At 39.7% G+C, this 25,686-nt stretch overlaps 1 protein-coding gene across 8 annotated transcripts in view; it reads right to left on the bottom strand.

Annotated features, from left to right (window-relative positions):
- rbfox3a (RNA binding fox-1 homolog 3a) overlaps positions 1-25,686 on the bottom strand; it is a 562,538-nt gene that overhangs the window by 260,068 nt on the left and 276,784 nt on the right. For 6 of the 8 annotated variants that reach the window (XM_017419378.3, XM_017419373.3, XM_025006644.2 and 3 more), the window contains one exon: positions 25,039-25,101. The exons of 1 other annotated variant lie outside the window; for it this stretch is intronic. The gene's annotated coding sequence lies outside the window, so the exon portion shown is untranslated. Of the gene's footprint in view, positions 1-25,038; positions 25,102-25,262; positions 25,287-25,686 lie in introns of those variants that run through there. One more of the 8 variants, XM_017419375.3, reaches the window with a different exon arrangement.

Genomic DNA, 25,686 nt, shown 5'->3' with positions numbered 1-25,686 from the left:
CCTTTTTTAAAAGAAGAGCTGTGCTGCTTTAGTCGGATATACAGACCCTGTGGCACATTTCACTGCTAATGGCTGCAACAGAAAATCCACTGCAGCCTTGAACATCAGCGAGATCCTCAGACTGCAGTCACAGATCCTCGCTTTAATTTAAGACGGAGACTTAAAATTTTGTTTATCTTTTATTTTTTGTTTTCTGAAAACTAAATTCTTAACAGTGCTGCATGTTCTAAAAGTCTGTTTTTAATCCCAGGGAGTTTTTGAAAACAGTTAAAGAAAATAAAATAAAATCAGGTTACTTCAAACTGTGCGTGCAGTGACAGCTAGTGTTTTAAAATGCATTTTGCTTGCTTCTCTTTAAATGATAAAACATTGTTTTAATAATGGCTCATTAAGTTAAATTGTTTGCATTCATAAAAAAATTAATCTCATGTTAACGTAGGATATGCATGAATTATAAAAATCTGTGCTAATATTTCAATCGAGACTTTCTTTTTTCAGAAGCAAAGGTTTTATTGTTTAGAAAAAATAAAAATATTCTTTAATCTGATCAATTGATCTTATTTGGACATTTATGTAAAATCTCTTTCAGATCTCTCCATCAGTTACATCTAAAGCTACTCTCACAACCCACCAGAAGTGTTTTGGACATCGTGGGTCATAGATCGTTCGCTCACAGCCACACTGCAGGGTCCCAGAGATCGTTTAGTAAAATCTGATGAATATAGATGCACTCGTCAAGAACGGGTTGCTTTACTGAGTTGGGAAAAATCTGTAGTATAGGTCACACATACATGGAAAACATCCAGATGTGGATAAAGTTATTGGTACTCTTATAACAATCAAAAAACACCTGATGTGACTGCAGCCCAAACCTTCCAGTTTCCGTCTGATCAGCCTGGGGTTGCATTTCCTCTTGCGCCCACATCTTGGGAGGCTGGCTAAAGTGCTTAGAGATGTTCTTGTAGCTTTTACTTTTAACATGGATATCTAACATATATTTAACAGGAATGGAATCATCCGAGTTCCTCAGACAGCTCTCACCTTTACTCTCTCTGCTCCATGTTCTGTGGAGAGCTCCATTAATACCAAACTACTCAGTGGCTACTTGCTCACTTTTAATAGGCTGAATGGCTGCTGAAACACTAGAAGGCTCCTGTGATACTGATTAAAGTCTAACAGTTTGTTTGAAACATGACTATCAAACTTTTTTTTTTGTTTCTTTACTCTATCATATACTAAAAGCATGCAAACCCTTACAACTCATTGAAACAGCGCTTTACTTAAAAGAATTAATCTAATGTATACTTCATGCTAGTCTTCTGCTTCTATCATCAGCCTATAGAGGTCAAACACCTTCAGTCTCTGGAGCATAATGGCGCTAGCCCTCTTCTTCCCTTCCACAATGCCACATGCTACAGATCAGTTCCACCCCAGTATGCAGTATAAACCAGGAGTCCTGCCCCTCATGTTGTGTGTGCATGAGCTTTAAAAAAAATTATATTTCTGACTTGTAGGCCACACAAATAGCAAGTGTGGTGTACCTGAGTTGCACTTTTAAGGAACATGAATTGCACAATGACTTGAGCGTGTTACTGAAATCACAAAGCTCCTGCTAGCCGTGCACCAGATTTGGTTCACGTGTGCACAAGAGGTACAGACTCCATACGGAGTAAATGCATTCCTGATCTTTTTGCACAACTTGTAGAATGTGCATGTGTGAGATAAAAAGCCAGTCTGAGACCTTCTACGAGGCTAAGCATATGCAAATGGAACTCGTGTTTTTTTTTTATTTTTTATTTCATTGTTTCCTCTTCAGAGACAGCCCATAGTAGCACTTAACTGTTATAACACTATCAGCAACATGTCTGAATTAAAAATTGTACTGCTTTTTTTGTAACATCCTACCAAAACAATCTGACTGTTGGTTAAAATGTTTAACACTTACATATCAGATTTCTTATGAACCTAAATACTGACAGACAGATGTGCACTGATGGCTGGTCCTAATCTCAGAAGAATCTGACAGATTGCAGCACCGTCCAAAACATTTCCACAACAACTCTGTCTGCGGCGGGAAATAAAAGAACAATTTTTATCAGCTTTGTTTCTGGTACTTGGTTGGAGTGAATAAAGCAGGATGTGTAATAGGCAAAATGTAGGAGTGTTGATTGAGGACAAAACCAGAAGCAGCCATCTTGGTCATAGAAAAAACAAACAAACAAAAAAAAAAAAACAAGCAATCTTTAAAAGTTCTTTTCGTCTGGGTGGGATTAGCTGACTAGAGACAAAAATCATGTGATCAGTCAATTGATTGTTTAGTTTGTCAGAAATCATTTAATCATTTCTATCTCATGCTTTGTGAATCATCAAAAAAATCTACTTAACTTATTATAAACTTTTTTTTTATGGAAAACTTCAGATTGACAGAAATCAGATTATTGCCAAAGCAGCATCTCCAACAAACAACAAACATCATAAAGATGATGAAGGTGCTTCAGATGATGTGAAGTTAATGGTTTTCTACACCAATCAACAAAACTATTGCACTGTGTCAAAGCAGTGTGCCATCACTTATTTCTTTGTAATTTCCTCCCATGCAGTCAGGAATTTTTTTTATCTTTTAAAGTGATCCTAACATTTTTTGAAGGTCTTTTTCTTTGTTTGTTTTTTTACACTTGGGCTGCTTTCTCACTTGGTTTCAGTCCTTGTATCTGACCATTTTAAAAGAAGTGCATTTTTTTATTTTTGTTTTTTGCATTTTACTTCAGTTAACTTTGACGTATGAATCATTTAATATTGAAAAAAAGGCTTCTAAACTCCAGGGATAACCAGTGTTGTGTTGATGCATAAAAGGCAACATAAAATGAACAAATCTGGTATTAATGCACTTTGTGACCAACATCCTTCCACAAAGACACAATTTGTTGTCACTTTTTGGTTAAAACTATGGAAAGTATCAGAAATAATAACGTTTGACAGAAATTAGTGGCTCCAACAAGGTGATTCCAGAGATTTGTTGTCTGAAAACCTGAAACACATGCAGGTTGAAGGACAACTCATCTCTCAGATCCTTGCTTAAAACACAACTTTCAGATACTGTTCTTGAGTTGTAGTTAATTTTGTTTAGCCCTTCTTTTGACCTCCACTTGTCCAGTTCACTAGTTTTAAGGTGTATAATGTGCTGTCATGGTCAGGAAAAAGGTCTGAGATGGAGAAAGACTTTCAGAAAGCCTGGAGAACTGTTGACCAAGACCACTTCAAAAGATTACAAGGAAGTCTGTCTGCTTAAAGGAAAGTGGACAGAAATAAAGAGTAGTTTAAAACTTTTGCACATCATCATTTGGTTATTACTGAGTAAATTAAATTCTCCACAATTAGAAAACCAAAAATAATTTACAAACATGTAAGCATGCAAACATTATGAGGTTTGATTTTGTTTTACCCATCTGCCTTTGATATGGGTTGATGCTGTAAAACTGAGGGATCTGATGTTACATCTTGTGCACACAAACAATAAATATGATGCCGTTAGTTTAACTGGACTGTTGACTCACGATGACGGTTAATGTAAAGGTGACCCATATATAAATGAGATTAACAAAACCAATATGCAATCATGTCGAAAAATGGCTTAAAATCCTTTTTGTAAACATGTTATAAGCCTCAGTGTGTTTTTTTCTACCTTCTCCAGCCTTTTAGCGTGAAAGTTAAAAACAATTGAACAGCGAGTGTCAGATTGTCTTCTAAAGTTTTATCTCTTAATGTAACCTCAGCGAGCCTCATTCGATTGTGTTTTCAGTGTGAAAACAGCATATACTGTACATTATGTTTAAATTTAGTCCTTCATAAATCTGCTTCTACACTATGGAGGTGTTAACTCTCAGCCGAAGGTGGGTGAACAATCTGTTACTGTGTATTAATGAAGTAAACTGACCCTGAAGAGAAGAGTGGAGCTATTTTATTAAACAGACTCTCCTGAGCCTAATAAAGCATCGGCCTGTCTGTTTCTCAGGCTGATTAGAAGGTTTGGTACACAGCAACATCCTTTCAACGCACTGTTTCATTTGTGACTTGTTGCTGATTAGTTGGACATAATTGGATTTTTTTTTTTTTTGTTCGTCTTTTTTTTTTTCTGTCTCTTTAAAGTCCTTTCAGTATTGTGCAAGATGAACGGCCACAAAGATAAAGGACCTTGAACTTTAGCTTGAACTTTGTCTGCCGCTCTGTCTCTTTCCTGCCTCCTTTTCTCAGTCCTTCGCTCCATCTTGCTCAGCCTCATTTACACGGCCTGGTCTGCAGAGCTCCAACAATCCATTAAAGCTCGACGAGGATGTTGAGGAGATTCATGCAAATAAGTGTGAAATTACACTGTAATCAGTCATGTAAATCGCAGCGGTTCTCAATCTGGGCGTCATTGTCTTTTTGTACTTGTTCAGAAAACAGTGTGTGGGGGCGATGGGTGAGTTGGAGGGAGAGGGCACAGGAGGAAAAAAAAATAAAGAGAATAATAAAAAAAGTGTTTGACAAGGAGGAGGATATGAAAACGCTCAGAAAAAGCTTTGATTCCTTATTCAGAACTGAACTCATTTTTCCTGTTGGACTCAAATTTAAAAATTTATATCGTGATCAAAATTGTTCGCCAAGGCAAGTCTTCAGGCGCCGAGGCTTCCCGCTCGTTCTTTGATGGTGAATGAAGAGATGGAGTGTGATGAGATGGAGGGATGAAGAAGTAGCTTTGTTCACAACGCAGCAGCCACAGTGCAGCAGAGTAATATACAGCAGAAAATTACTGAAGCCGCTTTCATGGAAGCGCGCCACCGAATGAGAAGCAGAAAAAATGCAATTAAATTAGGCCATAATAAAATTTAAAGTCTGCGTGTTTGAGAAAATATTTAGAGAAAAGTTGAATCAGGCATACAGTGTCTTTTGTAGACAATAAGAGCAGAAGTTTGCACTGATTCTGACAGAAAAAAAGAGCAATTAATTAATAAACACAAAGCAGTAAAACATCTCTGCACTATGCAGAGTCATGGATGAAGTGCTTTCACGTCAAGACATTTTCCTGACATGAAAAACTAAAACAGGCAAATTAATTATGTCAGAATGTTATACTGTCTGACGATGCAGGTGAGACATGTTAGCAAATAACTGTATATTCTTATACACCTGGTAAATGTGAATGTGTGATCAAAACAGTTTCAATATGACAACAAAAATTATGTTGAAATATATATATATTAAAAAATGCTTCTCTGAACATTTGAATTATTTCCTTTGTCAACAGTTATGTCAAAATATTATATATAAATAAATATATTTACTAGTTTCTTAAATTCAAATTGTCAGGAATGTTTTAAAAGCCTGATTCTTTTTTTTTGAAAGTTGGTCACTTTCATCAGGTGAAAATGGCAAAATACAAGAGGATTAAGTTTGTAGTTACGTTCCTTGTTCTAATGATGACAAAAGCAGCCAGTATTTCCATGGTGTGAAATGTTATTAGGATGTTTATTTATTTCCTCACAGGAATGAAGGATGCTTTTATTGAAGCAGCAGTTAAGGAGACAGATGTCTGTACAGCATCACAGTCAAAGAAAGGAGAAATTAAATGTACTTTAAACCAAATTCCCTAATCAACACTGGCTCAAATCAGCACAAGAACAGGAGCAACTGAGTCTCGTTGGTGTTCTTTGTCATATTAACATTGGGAATATCGAATACACACAAACTTAAACCAAACATCTCTATGTTTCTCCGTTATTGTGCTTGACAGCCCAAGACAATCACTCTGCTAGAGGTAGGCCGATTGATTTGTTGGCCAATTAATCAGTTTGTTATTGCTGCTTTTTAGATCATCAACTATTTGCCATGCCTGTGCATATTTAACCAATTGCTGTGGCTCAAAATTATTTTTTTAAGCAAGAATGCTCTTCATGTATAGTTTTTAGGTGTCCAAGCTATTTCTTAGTGTTCTTAAATATATATATATATATATATATATATATATATATATATATATATATATATATATATATATATATATATATATATGTATGTATGACTGAGATTGTTTGTTAGCCATCAGCTGTCCTGAGAGAAAACTGTACTGGTTGATCTCGTCTACGGTTCAGCAATCCACCACCTGCTGCAGCTTCAATGTGTTTCTACAGAAACATGGCAGTGATGCTGTCTGACATGAACCTTATTCATCCTTCCATCATCCCTGAGTCTGCAAAATCTTAACAAAAAGGTGATTGTGCATTTTAGCCTCTAGTGGATAAAATGTAAAGTAGAACAACACAAAGAGCCCATTAAATAAGGATATAAAAACAGCTTGGAAAACAAAATCAAACTGGAATTCAGAAATTGATTGCCAGCGATTTAATTCCCTTGTCTTATCATAAAGCATTTTCAAGCCTTTCCACTGTTTATCTGTCACCCGGTGCCATCACAGATTGGTTCCACAATCACTCTGCAGCATGACAATGAGCTCACAAACACAGTCATAAAGAAGTGTCTTCAGCCACAAGAAGAACAAGGAGTCCTGCAACAGATGGCGTGGCACCCCACAGAGCCCTGATCTCAACATCATGGAGCCTGTCTGGGAATATATGAAGAGACAGAAGCAGCAGCAGCAGTCTAAACACTCTTCTCAGAGGTTATTGATGCACTAACTTTCACAAAAGGGTTTAAATTACACGCAAGTCCTGTTGAACAAACAGTATAGCTGATTTTCACATCTGTGCACTTGATATTGTTGCATTTGGGTGAAGCAAACACAGCTGAGATTCACTTCCAGGCTCAGTTTCAGTCTCACACCGTCACCAGCCGAATACCACAAGCTGTAACAACATACCCCCCCCGCGTGTGGGAGTGCGTGTATATACTGTACATGTGCGAGTGTGTCAGCATATGCATGTCGACAAGCTGGGGAAGGAGTGAGAAAGCAAAGCACAACAGGAGCAGCGAGACGAGGGATCAGGATTTTGGCTCAAATACAATCTGTGGAGGAGTCACTCAATGAGCTGACAGCCGTCAGTGAATCCTGGTGGGGAGAGGGCTGAGCCACTGCGGTCAAACACACACACACAAACAAACACACACAGACTCCATAAGCACCGGGAAGCTCAAACAGACAGATGGGCTAATTCGTGACTGACTGTGTGTTATGAAACATTATCTCTGTGTCAGTGAAATCAAAATAACATTTTCGGTGTAAACGGCGAGCTTGTAACTGCCAACAGAGTACCACATGGCTGTGATAGATGCATATGGACCAAGATGCGCAATCTTAGGAAAAAAAAAAGGAAGGGGGGAGGGAGGTTGCTGTTAAACTGCTGTTTATGGTGTCATCTGGGGTGAGATGCATGCAAACATATATGTTCGCCAACTGTATCCAACCTGCCAGTGCCAAATTAAGCCATCGAATCAATTTCAAGGGTCTGGAGGAAAATGAAGGCTATTATAGGCATTGGATTTTACTTGCTGTCTATTCAAAATTAAAGGCTATTGACAGATGGCTTTGTTTTGTTCTCTCTAAACCACTTCACCAGTGAGAGTGTGGATAGGTGGTTGCGGCTGCATTTTAATGGTCTGCCCCTTTAATGGCTGGCTACAGAGCCACTTTATAATCCCCTTCACTGGGAATTTGTGTATGCAGGGAGTGTATTGTAGCTAACTGAACCTGGCTCACTGCTCTCCGCGGATGTTTTGTTGTCAAATAATGGGAGAGTGATGGGGTCCTACCCCGCTGTGAGCCACCGCAAAGATTAGACAGATCTTCACGCTGGACGATTGGTGAAATTTATCACTGTCACAGGGTGCCAATCCAGCCTGTTTTTTTCTCTTCCCTCTCTGGTACGCTCTGAACCCTCCGCCCCCACCCACACGATCTGTGATGGTTTCTCATTTGGAACCTGTAAACCAGTTGTCATGTGTACTTTCCACTTCGATAGTGATAGCTTTAAGCAGCGCCTCAAAAATCACCCTCTGCTTCATGCTCTGTGCACAAATGCTCACCACATTCAGCTTGCTGTGCATGGGAAATTTTAAGAAATGGGGTTGATTTGTGTGTCATGACATGACTGAGTGACAAATAAATCTTCAAGAAAAAAAAAACTTGTGTGACAGACAGTAATATATTATGTTTGGCTTCATTTTTTTCTGTTAAACTTAAAGAATCACTTCATCATAAAGGATATTTTTTGTGTTCAATACACACAATGTGTTTATAATCATTCAAAAATAAAAGCGTAACATTCAAATTGCAGGTTTAGAACTAGCTAAGGTACACTAACACCTTCAAAAATATCAAAATTGCACCCAAAAAGACTTATTTAACCACTGAGTGCAGCTGTGTGTTATTATGCATGTGTGCACTTGGAAGGCATCAAGAAGGAGGGAGGATTTTTCCATCCTTCACTCAGTTAAGAAGCTACATTTGGCAGCCAGGAGATTTTGATCCCTTTCGAAGCGCTGGTGGAATTAGCATGCAGAGGGGAGTGCTGAAAGGTGCTCCGGCCCTTAACTCAATCTCCCCCTCTCCCCCTCCTCCTCCCCCGCCACAGGTAAAAGTAATGAATTGTAGCTGGCTCTGGCCTCAGTCCTGTCGCGTCACGCATGCTAGCACAGCCAGCTAGCCAGACAGGAGGGGCAGAACTGTAGGTTCTCTGATTTAGCATCCATTCCTCCACTGTCACACTCGCTAACTCTCAGGCCAGCTGTCCAAGCACACCGGGCTGCAGGGGGGGCAGCGCTGCCTTAACTGAGAGGTGACGTCCCCCTCCACGTTCTGTAGCTGATTGCCAGCCAGGCCTGGCATGTCCGAATGAATTATGATAATAATAAAAAACTAATTACTGCAGCAAGGAACAGGCAGAGGGAGGTAAAATCAAGACATGTAAATTATAATAAACAAAGAAAGAAAAAAAAAAGTCAAATATTTGTGAATTCGTTTTGTGCTTTTCCTTCAACTTCTACAATTTAGCAGCTTTACACTAAAAGAACTACATGAAACTTTACTGACCCTTTTTATTTTTTATATAAAGTATAATTTATGAGACATAAGTTCAAGCAGTCCTGTGAAAGACATTGTCAAAGCAACATTTTTACAATTTGAGTTGAACTTTGAAAAAAAAGTTCTGCAACAATAATTTGTTCAGATTCTAACATTTCTTTTTTGTTTTTAGCACTACAGGACGAAAACCTGAAAGTGTAATTTATATATAACATTTTATTACTTACAAGTTCAAAACATTGTTGCTACAGACTTTAATCACCTAAACTAGGACTTGTTAATGTTCTCAAATTAGAAACTAGATCTAAATCTACAGACTAATAAAATCAAATCTCCCCAAGCTCAAAGTTTTAAATTTACACAACCATGCAGGATGTTTTTTTTCTGGCACTAGGTTGTAAAAATCCAGTCCTACTAGACTTTGTGAGTTTAGCTGCTTTTCATCGCACCGCCATACGAAGAAACAGCGACGGCACACAATAAAACATCCCACTCGGCTCTGTGTATGTGTTCACAAACAGCTTGGAGAACAGAAGTGAGTTAACACAACAAATGTGTGCTACGAGGCTCACTTTGCTTTATCAGGCACACGTCCCTGTTTAAATCCATACTGTTGGTTTATGAACCACTTTCAGAACTGCAGTTTATGCAACCATGTCTCTGCACATAGATGGATGTCTGGATTTTATAGGATTTAAAATATAAACATGTCAAAGTTTTCATGGGCTCGTTGTTTTGAAAGCTCCTAAAGTTTACACATGGTGCACATAAAACGTCTAATCTGAGAGCAAGAAATACAACAACAGACATTAGAATTAATGAACAAAAACAAATAATGTGTGGTGCTCTAGTGTAGTTGAAAGCCACTGATTTGAGGTGGATCTTTAATAAAAGTCCGTTCTTTTATATAAACAACGTGTCTCCTGGGAGAACAGGAAGTGTGTCGGTGTTGAGGATTTCACTGCTGCTGCAGAGAAAATGTTGCTGTGCGCTGCAGTTTGTCAACCAGCCACATGAGGCTGCTTCCAAAAGTCACTCAGTCCCCGCGGACCTGTGAGTTTAAAACACCCAACATGTCAGCAGCAATAATCAACCTGATAAAACAAAACAAAACTTGGAAGCTGCACAGAAGGTCAATTTTCCCGTCACAGAACCGATCCAAGCTTTTATAGCTTCAGTTTATGGAAACGTGATGCTTTGAGTGGTCGATGAGGGTTGCAGTTGCTGCTCAGTCAGATTAATCTCTTGCCAAGATGCCTGCAAAGTTGTAATCTTCTGACAGCTGTCGACATTCAAACATTTGACTTCACAGTCGCTGCATAAATCAGCCTTTGTGCTCCGATCAGAGATGTGTGAGTTCAGTGAAATAATTCAGGTTCATAGTTCACCGTTAAAAAAACCTGTTCTCATTCTTTGTTAAATAATCAGGTTAAACCTCAATCTTAGGATTGTGGTAGATGACATCATCATCAGTTTGCATAATTATTTCTTCACTGCGTAACATATTATATTTTTGGAACCAGAGTCTGTGCAGGAATGTGGAGTCTAAAGTCCCACCTACTCCCCCCCACATAATCATGGTATCACATCTTGTTTCTTTTAAGCATGAAAAAACTAATTATAGAACTGAGGGAAAAAAAATACTTATTGTTTTTTCCTAAATAAAGGCAAAGTCCTGTTCATTTAGGTCTAAAGGTTGACTGGTACAGACTTTTCTGTTATTCTATGACCAATGCTGATTTTTTAGAAATCAGGGCAGCTTCAATTTCTGAGATCCTGTATGTATTTCTATAAACAATTAATGGTTTCTAATACTACTACTACTAATTCATAAATAAATAAATCTTTTCTTGGTGCCTTTCATGTAACTCATGGATGCTAAACATAAACATAAAAAAGATCACATCATGTCAGAGACAGGAGGAAGAAGTTCTGTTAGACTGTTTGCTGAATAAGTAATGTTGTTCCATCAGGTGGTTTTGCTCATATTTTTACTTATACAATATAATAACAAGGCCGAATTTCAAATGAAGCTGCTTTCACATGATTTTCTTTTGTCAGAACGCCAAAAAAAAAGAAAAAAAAGAAGTTCTGTTATTCAAACTGAAAAGTGTCCCAATAAGATCATGTTTTAATCATGGCCATTTTCAAAGCAGAACAAGGTTGATGATCTAGTTGAATAAAGTCCTGATTTTATTGAAGCGCAGCGTCATCTAAAAACTGACGAGTGGGAAGTTCTAAGCTTTGTGGATATCCTAACTGGGCTTTCGTCAAGTCACCAATTAAATCGAGAAAACACAATTTGCAATAATTTAACTATTATTGCAAATGTGATGATCAACAGAAACCTCCAGCAAGTCCATAGAGCCATTAAAGAAATCCTACGGTCCATAGTGTGATCCAAATCACCACCAACATTTATTCAACCCTTGCTTGTGACAACCCCAACATTTCCTGAAAATTTCATCAACATCCGTTTATTAGTTTTTAAGTATTCTTGCCAAAAGACAAACAAATCAACCAACACTACCAAAAACACGACTTCCTTGGTGGAGGTAATAACACAATCTCTGTAAGTGTTTCTCCAGGCTGCTACCAACACTGAGACTCCTTAGCTGGGGGACGCTCCAGCAGGGTACACGCAGGTCTGAGTGATCAGTTTCGATGGTCGAAACATGAGCATGCAGTCATATTTAAGTTTAAAGATGGAAGTACTCAGATGTGTTACAACAGGAACCAATCTGCTCTTGTTGGGAAATATTGTGACCTTCGGCTACATGAAATCACAAAGGTTTGTCCTAAAAACCTCTTTTCACTGAAACTGTTCACTGTCAACAATATCAGCAGTTCAAGTTCATCAGATAAACATCAGCCTTGCGAATATAAAGTTAACAAACATTAATGCAACTCCTGAATATTTGAACATGTTTGTGCTTAGCAGTGGCTCTCATGAACCAGATTACAAGCAGCAAAAGACAAAAAATACCGAAAGACGTTCTGATCAACCCACGAGGTTCAGTCTGTCCAGCAGAAGGCGGCAGAAAGACAAACATAAACCTATAAAAGGCTACAAACACTAAAGAAATATTTCTTCTCAGGCATTAAAGAAGCTCAAAGCTAAAAGCAAGATGCAGTTATAAAGACCCCAAAATAACTCCAATAAGAAGATGAGGTAATGATAAAAGAGGAAAGTATTTGCCAACAGCTGGAATTGAGAAGCAATCAGCGTATTGTTTAGTTTTTCTGCCAATTGGAGATGATGAAAAAAAAATCATCCATTATTACAGCAGTAATTGCATATTTCTATACTAATATGCTTAAGCATCCATGTGCACATTTGGAAGGATTGTAGCTGCATAATATGCCCTGTTTCACAAACACGCACACACAAGCAAGCAAACACAAAGTGCAGCAGTCCTAAGTGTTGATGGTTATGTAAATGTCGAAGGGTGTGCAAGCGTGCGAAGGAAAGTTCAAGAGTAGGGAAAGTGGACGTTCCGTCAGAGCAGGACAACCAGCTGTCTGTGATTCTGGGCAGAAAAAGCCTAATAATGCAATTTAATTTAATTTAATGCAAGTGTTCTCAACTCAGATCTCGGGCAAAACAAAAGAACAGCAGCAACAAGAATTTCACATGTAAATAACTAAAAAGTTAATCCCTCAGCAAGAAAACATACAATACAACCAGCATGTGTTTGTTCTTTTAATTCATTTTACACCAGCAAGGGAAGAAAAAAAAATCCCAAATATTTTAATATCCCCAGAGAAGGAAGTTTGTAAAAAGAAGACAACATCTGCCAAAAGTTAAGTGACTCAACACAGAAGCAGACATGCTGGAGCTCACCAACAGGGATGTGATGTTGTTTACTGCGCATCAGTTCACTGTCAAATGCTGCTAATTGGACTGACAGTTATAATTAGAACACAAGCCTTGTGTAGTTTGGAACCATTTTTGTGATGGTCCATTTCAGTGACATGATTTCTTACATCCTGATCTGCTACAGGGACGGCCTCTGAACAACACAGCATCTCCGCACACACTCACTGAAGTGTAGATGAAAAAAATCAACTATTCACTGTTTCTCAGCTTAAAAGAACGGAGAAGCAAGCTGCACAAAAGTTTTCTGCAAGTGTCCTTCTTTGCTTTGTTTGCCGTAGTGTTTTCTTGGTATCAAGAGAGGAGTGTCAGTGTGGATCAGTTATGCCGGGGAGCTCAGAGAGGTTGTGACAGCTTCTGCAGAAACACAGTGCTCCAGTTCAAACGCATTGTTTAAACCTAAAAGTGGCTTTTAAAGGGCATGGTAAGCACGTGCAATGTTTCTGATACTAAAACAGCTGCACCCGTCTCACTTTAGGATTTTCTATTACACCAAAATTTGGGTAAGACTCTTTATCTAAAAAATATGCAAACTCAAAGTGCTTTACAGGATTAAAATGAAATGAGAGCAACAACAACAAAAAGCCTAAACCCTTGCACCAACCAGATCTGTTAACAGATAATATACACTCATAGATACACCTGCAGCCCAAATCTGAACATCAATCCAACAAGCCAACACACACACACACACACACACACACACACACACAACAGGAAACTGCTCCCGTTACATTTTGTTCTCCCTGGTTCATATTCACAAAAGGATTGCATATCTTTTGCAGACAAGAAATTATGCACATCTGTCTAATTCTGAAAGCCTCCACAAAAGGAAATGTGCTCCTCAAACTGCGCTGTCGAACTCAGAAATGCTACACTACGTTTCTCTGCACTGCTGCAATTTGCCTACAATTGAATGAGATATGCTCCATTTAAAGGACAAATGTTTCTCAATCTGAAAGATCAGCGCTATTTGTTACACAGGGGGTAAAATATTTACTGTCTCCTGAGAGCCTATGGTAATGGCGTCTCAGCATAAAAATTGGGGAAGAGGAGCAATCTGCTGCTTTGCTGCCTTCACAGAAAAAGGGCAGGCATGTCAGGAAAAGTATAATTCATTCTCTCTTCCAGTGATCAGTGTCGCACATTTTTGGCTTCTACAAACAAGTTGCTGGAAAAAAAAAGCATAAAAGCCAGCTGGTGTCTTATTTAGGATTCAAAACTCGATGAATACAGAACATTTCATCAGATGAAGCTTCACATCCAGAAGTTAAACTGAACCCAAAGTTATTATTTGGGGGGATAATTACTGCAACACCAGCCGTGCCGTGAAGCTTCTGTGATCTGCAGTTCACAATAGAATAAATCATAACCATAGATTTCATTTTATTTTATTTGCAACAGGTTCTTAGCTTTGTTTTGACATGCAGTAAAATCAGTTTAAATGTTTTATTGTTAAAAAAGAAGGCATGTTTTTCTTCAAACGATTTCATGATGCAACATCATGTCTCAATTTGTCCTGATTTGTCAGCTTATTGGTTGAAACGCTTAAATAAAAGAGAAAAAGTAATTTTCAAATAAAAAATTATCTGAAAGTCAGGTGTTAAGCAAACGTGTTGCATAATGACAGCATAAAACAAAGAAAGAGAAACCTATAACAAACAAAGCTGTAATAAAAATCCAAGAATGAAATCTGTCAAAAAAAAAACCATTCTTCAATGTGAACCCTGAGTTTTGTAATTTAGCAGAACAGCTGCAAAGCATATTTAAGAAATACAAAAAACACAACAAGCTCCTTTTCACCTACGATAAAGCCACCTAAAGTTGACCTAGAGGTTGGTCAGTAAAATAAAAATTATTAAGACATATACTACACTGTTCATGGATTTTAAACATGTTGATACTTGATGTTTCTTAAAACTATAAGAAAAAAAAACCCTCAGTAAATACAACATTACAGACTCATTTCCCTAAATTCATCTTTGGAGTAGTGAAGTGCAACAAGAAATGTCGCTGCTCACTTAAGGTGACAAACAAAAGCACAGTCCATTAGTAACAGCATGCAGAGACATACTGCAACATTAACGAACACAATCATGTTGAGCAGCACATGTATTTTTCATTTTGGCTTCATAAGACCACAGTCACGCAGCTGCAATCATATCTCAAGACAAAATGAATTTTGAAGAGCTTGCTGTGTCTATCTGCCTTCCTCCTCACTGGCAGGAGAATTAAACCACAGACTGCAGCACTGGCAAAAGTGAAAATCATTCCCATTAGATGTGATAATAAGCCGGGTGATAAAACCATGTTTGTGAAATCTACAGTACATGTGTCATTTAACATGATGTATTAGTTCAGGTGGCAGTTTGTCTTTGCAAGCTGGTCCTAATGGATTTTGGAGCCTTTGACATCTGGAAGCAAATGTGCAATAAACATGCTGTATGAGCTCTGAACTGGGACATAAGTGGGTTTCGATGTTTAATGGCAAGAGAAAAGCAAAATGCATTATCTGATAAACAACAGGAAGTGAGCTCTGCATTAGAAGAATGGTGCATCTTCAGCTTTGCTGGGCTAATTTGCTCTGTTTGTGGAAAAAGAAAGCATTGCTATAGTTGTTTGTAGAAACTGAAAGAATACTTCTGAAACCTTTTTGGCAGAGGAACAAATGAGGATTTAAAAAGATGTGAAAGACTATGACCCCCCCTTCCTTTTGGGACTAAGTGTTCCAGCCTAAACTTTTCCAGCAAACAAAATCTGTCACATGGCAACCTTGATGGCTTTTTTTCCTCAAATTGCCCGATACGCAGCCAGCAATGACAGTCATCTCAGAATGTCATCTGAGCGAACAATTAACAGAGCAGCAAAAATGTGAGGTCAGATATAATTAACATATGTGCTGCTCAGCTATAATTGCTCAAGTCTAAAGTAAGTAATTAAATCATTCAAAGTGAACCATGCAAACAATGAGTGGTGGAGGGTTTTTTTGTGAGAGGATCTGGGTTTTTGCTCTGTCACATCGTCCCTGAAACCGCTGCTGCATATTCACGGAACAGAACCACAAAAGGAAAAAGGAATAATGCTCTGCTTGTAATCATCCAGCAGAAATGGCTAACACCAAGAGGATGCACTCAAAAGAGAAGCAGAACTCACTCTCAGGAGGAGTGCGAGATCCCTCATCTTTTCCCTTTATTCTCAAGAAGCGAAGAAGTTCAGCCACATGCTTAAGGTGCTTCTAACTGACAGAGATCCGCTCATTATGATACATGCGTCGGGCCGGCCTGTCAGACCCGAAGAGGTGGAAGGGAGCGGCATTAAGCAAGTGGCAGGAGCATTATCAGTCTATATTTCACAGGTGTCAGCGGGGACTTGTCCCCGTTTTGTCCTCTGGGTGTCATTTATTAAATGAAGGAATGAAAGGGATGTTTAAGGTAGAAATACAGGCCTACTTGGACGAGGGATTATACGTTGTCACAGGAAGAAAAATTGCATTTGAACCGCAGATGCTAAGTCGAGGCTCCAGGGAATTTCATTAATGTATTGTCCTAACAGCTATTCAAAGTCATGTATAGTGCACGTGCTTTAGGTGAAGACAGAGCAGCGTTTGGGGCTGAGGGCTTATTCACACCACACTGCACAACAGTTACGTTTTAGAATAAATTAAAGTAATTTTCATTAGGAAATGCTGCTGTCAGTGCATTTACTCGCCTCGCTCTGCGTTCACGTTCAGGTCAACTCTTGACATGAATCCGTGTGGTTCACCAGTTGCAAACCATTTGACATGTCCGACCTTTGAGTGCAGGGAGAGAACAAGACATTCCAAAATACTTGAATCTAATATTTCAGCTGCTTCGATATCAATGGCTGATACTAAATGACCAAATGCGTGTTGTTGTTTTTGTTTTTTCCCTGCCCTTTACGATGACAAAAATGTTCTCTGATCTGATACAGCTGTGTTTAAGGAGGTCATATTATGCTATTTGACTAACTTAGTGTTTTAAAGTGCTTTTTGTGAAGTTAAAAAGTCTTCAAAACTAAAATCTAAAGTTCACATCACATAGTCATTCCCTCGACAGAGAAACCACTCCTGAACCATCCAAAATGCCTTGTTTGAAGCCCAGACTTGTCTTCCTGCACTTAATGACATTACAGAGTAAACTATTTGCATAATGCTTTGCTTTTAGCTAATTTGGGACACAAACAAAGCCTCATATTTACCCATTATTGGCAAATAAAATGATGAATCTGTGCACAGTTGCACTTTGAAATGTAGAGCTTACAAAGAAAGGAATCAGAATTGAAAAAAAGAGAGACAAGGATGTGCTACAGACCAACAGTATAAGAAAATAATATTTTTAAATGTTAAAGCATTTAAACCTATTTCTAATAGATAAAAACTGTCCTTGAACACAATGTTAATTGTTTAAGTGGTCACACAGGTGAACAGGAGAAAACTCCAGAGAAAAACTTGAAATTATGCTTAACTGAAAATCATCTTTAAGGTAATTTCAGTAACGTTTCAAGGAGCTATGCCTTTTAAATGCCACTCTTAGGTATAAAACAGATTTGAAAGTAAGTTCTGTGTTCATAGCGAGGGCGTGAAAACCTCCTCTAAGGTCCCAGGTGTAACATCTACACCGATTCTTGTTTCCTGGTGCTGTAAAAAAAATACTACACAGCATGAGACCAATCTTTAAAAAAAAATAATACATCATGCAGGTTATTTCTGCAGCAAACTGAAGTGTCAAAAAATGTTTCAATAACTTTAAAACATGTAAAAAAAATATTCTACTTGACCCTTAAAATTAAACCTGCAGAGATTAATCAACATAATCTTTCTTTGCACAAATGACAGCCTGAATGAGTAATTTTTACTTCAATATGACCTTTTTGGGAATTTTTCTTAAAACATGTTGCTTCTGTTTTTGTTAAAAGGCATTTTTGTTGCCAATGAAAATAAAAGGATAAATGAATTAACATTAGAAATTATTCACAAATGTTTTAGAATTCTTTTTGTTCTATGTTCAACATAAGAAAATGGTAAATTACACTAAGTTCAATTCATTTCTTGCACCAAACCCCTGTAAAAGGATTGGTTGGGTTTTTTAGAATGTTTTAAACAAATAATATATTACCAGGTATATAGAGTTCTCTGAACAACCTTAGTTTAAAAAACAGAGTGCAAGTCTGACAGGATTGATGAGCTGATGGCTAGTCTAAATGCAGCCAAGACTAAAGTGGGCTGCTCAAAACTCAAATCTTTAAAAGTTTACAGGAATTCATGCAAAAGCTATTTTATAAAGATTTGCACCACTGTCTCTGTCACATTACACCACTATTCATATCGAACTCTATGGTTATTTGCAGGTGCAAATGATGGCAGCAGTAGCTAGCTGTAACAGTTCTGGTGCAGCCTGAGGTCTGATCCTGCAGAAGTTTACATTTCTGTCAAAATAAAATATAAATCAAAATTGACGGTGATGTAAAAGTTAAAAAAATATTGTTTGCAGAGGACAGTGGAATTTTGCAGTGATTCACTTTAGAAATGAACCTATTTGGACAAGACAATTTGTCATTAGGGTCCAAGTGGACCTGAATCATCATCAAATCACTCAATAAATCATGAGTGGGGGGGCATCTGCTGGAGTGCAGTTTTTTGTTGTGTGTGTGTTGTTGCTGTTTGTTTTTTAAAATAATTATTGTTCATCATTAGTGGACATTTTCCTCAAATGTTTTCATTCAGAGTTCTCATGCAGGGGTCAGATTACCACTCTAGCACTCTTGAGACAAGTTGGAGATGTCCACAACTTTGTGACTACTTCAAGAGAAAAACTGCCACAAATCCTTTGAACACGTTCGAAACTCAAGCAACAGAGCTGCACGCCTGTGAGACCCACATGGGAAAGTCCAGAACTCTGTGAAAATTATAGGCGACTCCCCATGAACGCTGTTGACCATCTAATCACAACAGTGAGACAATCTGCTGCTGTCGAAAAACAACTTCATGTTGGTTTAAGCAAACAATATTCATTAAAGCTTTACATTGTTGACAATTATCAACTATTAATAATTGTAACAACTGTGTATTCTGAGGTTCACATCAGTGTAAGGGTCTATGATTAACTTTTTTTAAGACTGGAGCTGCTTTAAGTTGGCAGTGATCCACTTGGATTCAGGCCCTGCTCAGACTAGCCATTAGCTCATCAATCTGGTTAGAATTAAACTTTATTTCTCCAGACTGAGGTTGCTGAAAGAGCTGTCTATATCAGGTAAGATTAACTCTTCCACAGAACCCCAGTTCAGATTGATCCATCGCACCCCTGCAGATATTACTGAACCTTTTTCACATAAATCTGATTCTTTCAGTCATAAAGTTTAACAAACATTCTCATTCATAATTGAGAGGAACTTAAAGTTTGGAATCGTGTTCTGGAGACTGAGAGGAAAGTCTGTAAATCCTGCACACAGGGAAGGAGTCGTTCTTTCTGAGGATTTGTTTCTGTCAAATAAAGAAAGGCTCTACCAACTTCTGACATTATGTTCCCTGAGGATCAGGGATGGGGTCAGAGGCAGTACACTATTATGTTTTTTTTTCTTTTTAACTTTTTCCAGTGGTGAAACTTAACTGTGGAGTAAAGTGCCTTGTTACACCATGTCCTCTTTTTCATAATAAATGAATAAGCTTTCAACCTGTGACCCAAGGATTGAGGCCTTCCTGAGCAAATTCAAAACACTTTGCATGTGCTCTGTTCTTGACATTTAAAACCATATGAAAATGAAAATGGACCCCAATTAGAGCTGTAGGAAGCACAAGGCCTTCTTGCTTCTCTTAGCAACTAGCTGGTTTTAACATTTCCCCCCCACGAAACGCCTTGAAAATTGACCTTCTCATTCAGGGAGTGCTGATAAAAGCAGCCTTGAGTGGCCTTAGATCAAGCTATTTTGATCGTCAGTGGGGAGGATAAAAATGTGAAAGTAAAAATAAAGGAGAGAATAATGGCACAGCATATATCTGCAGAGGCAGCATGTTGAATTTAATGTCCCACATTCTCCCAATAAAGAAACATGACATTAACTACCAGGTATTAATGTAAATCACAGCAGTGGAAGACAGTAATAGCCACGCTACAAAGGGTGATTATTATTGAAGCAATTGTCAAGAGATTGACAGTGTGCTGAATAAAATCTAAAAATATATTAAATAATTTGAGTGCATCCTGCTGAGTTACTGACAAACACACAGCAGTTATTTAACAGGGAAGGTGGCACAAACAAAAGATAAAAGCAAGGAAAGAAAGGCGAGGGTGTTGGTCGGATCACCTGTTGAAACTCAGTCATTTGAGCAGAGGGACAAAGGTCAGCGTCGTTGCTGGAGCTTTGACTGGCAGGCAGGGGAGCACGGCGCCCACAGCAGCGGCCCAGCGGAGCAGCCGACAGTGGCGTGTGGTTTGGCCGGGCCACATTTCTGACTCGATGCTGACTAACTGAGTGTGTCTGCTGACAGTGTGTCTGACTGATAGGATCACCCTGGGAGGCTCTTCCAGGGCCTTTACAAAGTGTCTCTGATAGGCCGGGCCCGTAGCACCGCCGCGAGGGCCTGCCGACAAATTAAATTTAAGCCCTGCTAATGCACAGAGTAATCATAGAGCGAGGTGGTGATAAATTTTTCAGAGAGGTTACCATGGAGCAGCAGAGGAAGTACTTGGTACTGAATCAGAGTTGCCGAAGAGAGAAGAGCGACGGGAGCTGAGGGAAAAATAGCCGAGCGCGACCTCAGCACCGTGCTGAAAAATCCTCTGCTCAGAAGCCAAGGACTCGTATGAAAGAACAACAATAACACACCATTATGAGATGTAACATTTTTGTGACGACCTGCGTTTCCAGGGGGAAATTTGAAAGAAAAGCAATTTCACATTAAACTATCTGACACAAAGCAGGTCTGTGGCTGGAGGAAGGGGAGTGGGGGGGCAGGATTGTGGAGACTGTGTGTGTGTGTATGTGTGTGTGTGTGTGTGTTGTGAATGGTTACAGGGGTTTGGTGGTAGCGAGGATATTCAGGAGCTTCCTAACAGCCAATGGCCAACTGGAGCGAGACACACACATCCCCTCCGCCAAGTTAAAAGGGATGGAGAGGATGAAATTTCAAAGCCTCCCCTGCAGACACACACTCTGCTTTGCACACATCAGCACAGAGATGTTCAAATATTCCACTCCGCCGCTCCAGCTTGGTTTCCTCTGCTGTACACTGGCCTCAGACATGCTTCTGTGATTAATGAGAAAACCCAAAGAAAATGGCTCTACATGCATGTGTGTGTGTGTGTGTGTGCGTGAGCAGAAGAACAGCCTTTTCTGCATATTCAAAAGCACCCTCCTTTTTCCACAATGCTAAAAACTGTCCTTAATTAAAAACGGTGTCTCTGACTCATATATTTCTCATGATTACTTGCTGCAGGCAGTGCAAGTGAAAGTCACTGTAAGATAAGAAAGAAAGTGGCACACATTCACCTATTAAACTCCTTCACTTATTATAACCAACAATGCTGCTCTGATTAGCTGGAACACTGACAGTGTTAGAAGACACATTCCAGAAGCGTAACACAAAGAGTAACTCGGCTGCCCTTGTACAGATATTACCGTGCAGAGCCCTCCGAGCTGCGGCGTGTTCAGCTCCCCCTCCTCCACCTTCGTATCCCTGACTTGACATGTTAGATTTGACCATTCATCTCCTTTTTTTCACAAGCATCTCCCACACTGGAAACCCAGGTAGTCGACATCCTGTCAGTTTGTGCAATAAAACAAATTCAGCAGAAGTAGAGACTAAACCAAGACGTAACTCTGTGATCTCCAATTTCTTATTGTGTTTTCTTTGTCTTTCTTATGATGTCAACATTTTTGTTGCTAAGCAGTCGTTGCTGTGGTGATTTTGCACTGCACTTCCCACAGATCGCAAGTCAGTCAAAGAGTGTGTCCAGAACAGCGATGCCCTCCTGGAATCAAACTTTGACCAAACAGCTTTTTTAATTCATCAAAACTTTTACCAGATGACATCTTATAGTTTTACACGTACCGACACCCCCACCTGAGGTAGCTATGAGGAAACTGTTCGACTTGCTGAGGCTTCCTTTTCATTACTTCCTGACCAGAGAACCCAGAAGGAATCAGGTTCACCTATTGACTGGTTTACCACTGCCCGCCCCTAGTGCTTTACTGGTATATGTACCGAGACACACCTCCAGAATCACTGTCAGCCTTGCTGAGTAATTACAGCGATTAATGCACAGACTGCACTCGCCTCTGGCTCAGGACACTCTATCAAGACGCGCGTGGTAATGGATGAACGTACTTTCTTAATAGAGAATCCATAGTGTCTAAACCTAGGACAAAAAACACATAGCTTATTTTATTAAGACTTACTTTACCCACAATCCTCTTGGGGGAGATCGTTTACCAGCATAGAAAGAAGAGAGAAAGCGGTCAGGTTCTTCTGCCCTTGTCGTTGTGCTCACACTGACCTCTAAAAATGGACAACAAAGATCATATCACGAAACCAATACTCGCACCGACGGCCTCTGCACAAATTGATTTACCCACCCAGAACTCACTCTCTTCTCAATGAGGTGCCAGGATGCTCACAGCATATATCACTGTCACACAAGCACCCTCTAGTGAAATGTGATTTTTATCTTTATGAGCTTTTTTCCTCTTTTCGGTACAGCATGTAGCGGCCTGTGATAAGTGATGAGAAATAAAAGGGTTGGCACATTTTGTTAATACAGGTGCTCTCTGCACATATGGGTGCTATCACACACAGAGAATGACACTGCTGTGGTCCTCTGTGTTTGAAAAGCGGCTGGCGAGCCAGCAGGGGGTCTGTGGTATATGGCTCATAGATCACTAATGTGTGGGTGAGAGTTGTCACCAGCCAGCGCCTGGCTGTGAAGCACAACATAGTTTATGGCACAAAATCTCCAGACATAAGCATGAATCGTGGCCCAGGCAACAACGAGGAAAAGCAAACTAAAAATAGATGATAAGCCAGTTCCACTCGCCCCAGAAACAATTGCTCTTTTTTGATTTTTTATGCGTTTAAACTGAGGCACAAAGGATAGAGGAAGCAGTGGATAATGTCTGACTGGCCCTATAGTAAAGGATCTGGATAAATACAAGAGAGAGGCCCACGCTAACCTGAAATGCACCCTCGGTGAAAGCTGGAGAGACACGATAAATGTTGCACTTTCAAGTGTGTTAAATGCACTAAGATAGTCTGGGCTTTCTCTCTTTCCAACTGACAACCTCTGTTACACAGTTAATTACAGCCAACTGCAACACAGTGCAGTGTCAATTATCATGTGCTTTAGCTCTCTCCCAATGGATATTTTTACTGCCTGGGTTTCACCGCTAAAGTTTCTACCTTCTTTTATTGCTATTCTGCCCAGGTTTCAAGGCTGAATTACATTTGCCAGACAGAGCTGTAAAAACAGAAGGGATTTAAGGATTCAGATTGGTGGAGGGTAACCTAATCTCCCGTAATTGGGGGAATGGTTCTCATTTATATCAGCCTGCTTTAGAAAGCAAGCTCATCGGCAAGCTGCTATCATCCCAGGCATTTTACTCCAACGATTCATTGTCATAAACGCCGTGGAAAAGGGAGGTCGGCCACGGCAGCTACGATTATACATATTAAACCTAATCAGCATTAATCAAAGCACTACTTTAACTTATTAGGCCATGGAAATCAAAACACAACAAAATTTTTACACAAAAATCCCTCGTGTGCAGGTTTTTGCCTGAGCCGCAGTGCTGCTAGAGTGCTGTGAAATAACACATTCTGGGCTGAAAATGGAACTAAAATGGTAATCCTCTGCCAGGCGAAGCGTTCTCGCCTCGCCAGATGCTTAGTTCTGAAATTTGCCTAATTGCCATGCTCAGATCAATCCTTTTTACTCTGCCAAATTGTGTTTGTGAACGTTTTGTTGGCCCAATATGTTTTTTCTTTTGCAAAGATTTGCGTCTTTCCAGTGAAGGCCTGAGATCGGTTTTGGTCTCTGTGACATATCCGCACAACCGGATGTGCGTTCACCCCTGCCGACCTGAGTGCCCATTAGCCATGGAGTTGCAGTCAGGGAGCAGGGCCTATCCATCTCAGCCACCCCTCTCACCTCACCCTACACACATAAAGTACACCCACTCCTCATATGGCTCAGACACATGCCGTGGGCGGACTAAATGAGGCTCTTTGATCAAAGGACAGCAAGTAGGAATGGACACTGACTTCCTGACCTCCTCACACATGCCCACATTTATATACAGTATATATATTTATATACTATATATATATATATATATATATATATATATATACACATATAAACACACACACTCTCGGTTAACTCATTACTGTTCATGTTTAGGAGAGTTTGATGGTGCACATGTGAGCACAAATGTTCCTATTTTTTGTGCAGCTGCTGCTGTAGTCATTAAAACTATGATGCATGCATATTATGAATGGCACAGACATATGCTCAGCACATGATTCATCCCTTATCTGTACAGGCGATACATCTCACATCATCATGAGAAATGCAATACAAAAGTCCTTATTCTAACATGATAATTGAAAAGGAAAAAAAAAGAAAGAAGAAAAATCAGAGCTGGATCTGTGTGTAAAATGACAGATGAATCAGAAGTTTAGTCAACAGAGAAAACCCCGGATCCTCACTGCCTGGCTGTCTGATGAGCCACTCCATGCTTGTCAACAACATCCCCTATCATTCTCGCACAACTATCTACTCACAAAACCAAGACCCGCCCCCTACATCCCTTCAGCAATTCCACCATCCTCCAAGAGAAACACCTCCGAAAGCAGAACGGGTCGCACACAGCGGCAGCAGCAGCAGCGGCGGCAATCATCTTTTCTCTTCTTGTCTCTTTTCCCCTCCCCTTATCCTTTCTCTTCTATTTCTTTGCATGCTTTCTCATTCATTTTTGTCTACACTTCTGCCTTCTTGTGTTGCTGCTGCTTCATTTCGCTCATCGTGAGAGAACGTACAAGAGGCAAAGAATGGAAAAAAAGAAGAGAGGGGGGGGAGGATAGACAAACCAATGTTAGGGGAGGCTGGAGGAGCCAAATTAGCATGAGAATACTCACAGTGTTGTTGTTGAAGGAGCGCGGGGATGGGAGCGTGGCACCGGTCCCTCCGTCAGATACAACCTGCACAAGATTGAAGAGGGGAGAAAAAAGAAAACTAGGCTGTGAGAGCAGCAAAGCGAGAGCGAAGAGGAGGAGGAGGAGGAGAGAAGAGCAGGACAAGGAGGAGGAGGAGAAGAAGAAGAGGGAGGAGGAGGAGGGAGCAGAGCATCTAATGCACGCACCAACAGGAGCCCAAATAAAGAAATGAAGGATTCCTCGAGCAATGTGTTTAGGCAGTGATGGTGTGTTTGTGTGTGCTGTTATGGAAAAGGGGCGGGGAGTTGGGATGTTTTTGGAATAAAAAAAAAAAAAGCCCTAGTCACATGTGACAAGTCCGATCTGTGGTCCACCTACCTCCTTACTGCTACTCCACTCTTCCACAACAATACAGTTTTTTCCACACTCTTTCTGTTGCTCACACTGATGCCAGAGATTCGTCCGCTATCGGGGAGCTATCGCCCTCATCGCTGTATGTTCCTGAAGGAGGGAGGGCACCATCAAACCTCCCACCCACCCACAACACCCAGCCCAACCCCCCAGTCCATCTCCATCTCCGACATACAGTGAAAGAGAATGCTACAATTGAATGAAAGCAATCCCACTGGC

Source organism: Kryptolebias marmoratus, linkage group LG12 (genome assembly GCF_001649575.2).
Source record: "Kryptolebias marmoratus isolate JLee-2015 linkage group LG12, ASM164957v2, whole genome shotgun sequence".
Lineage (NCBI taxonomy): Eukaryota > Metazoa > Chordata > Actinopteri > Cyprinodontiformes > Rivulidae > Kryptolebias > Kryptolebias marmoratus.
This window is presented reverse-complemented; position numbering and strand designations above follow the sequence as displayed.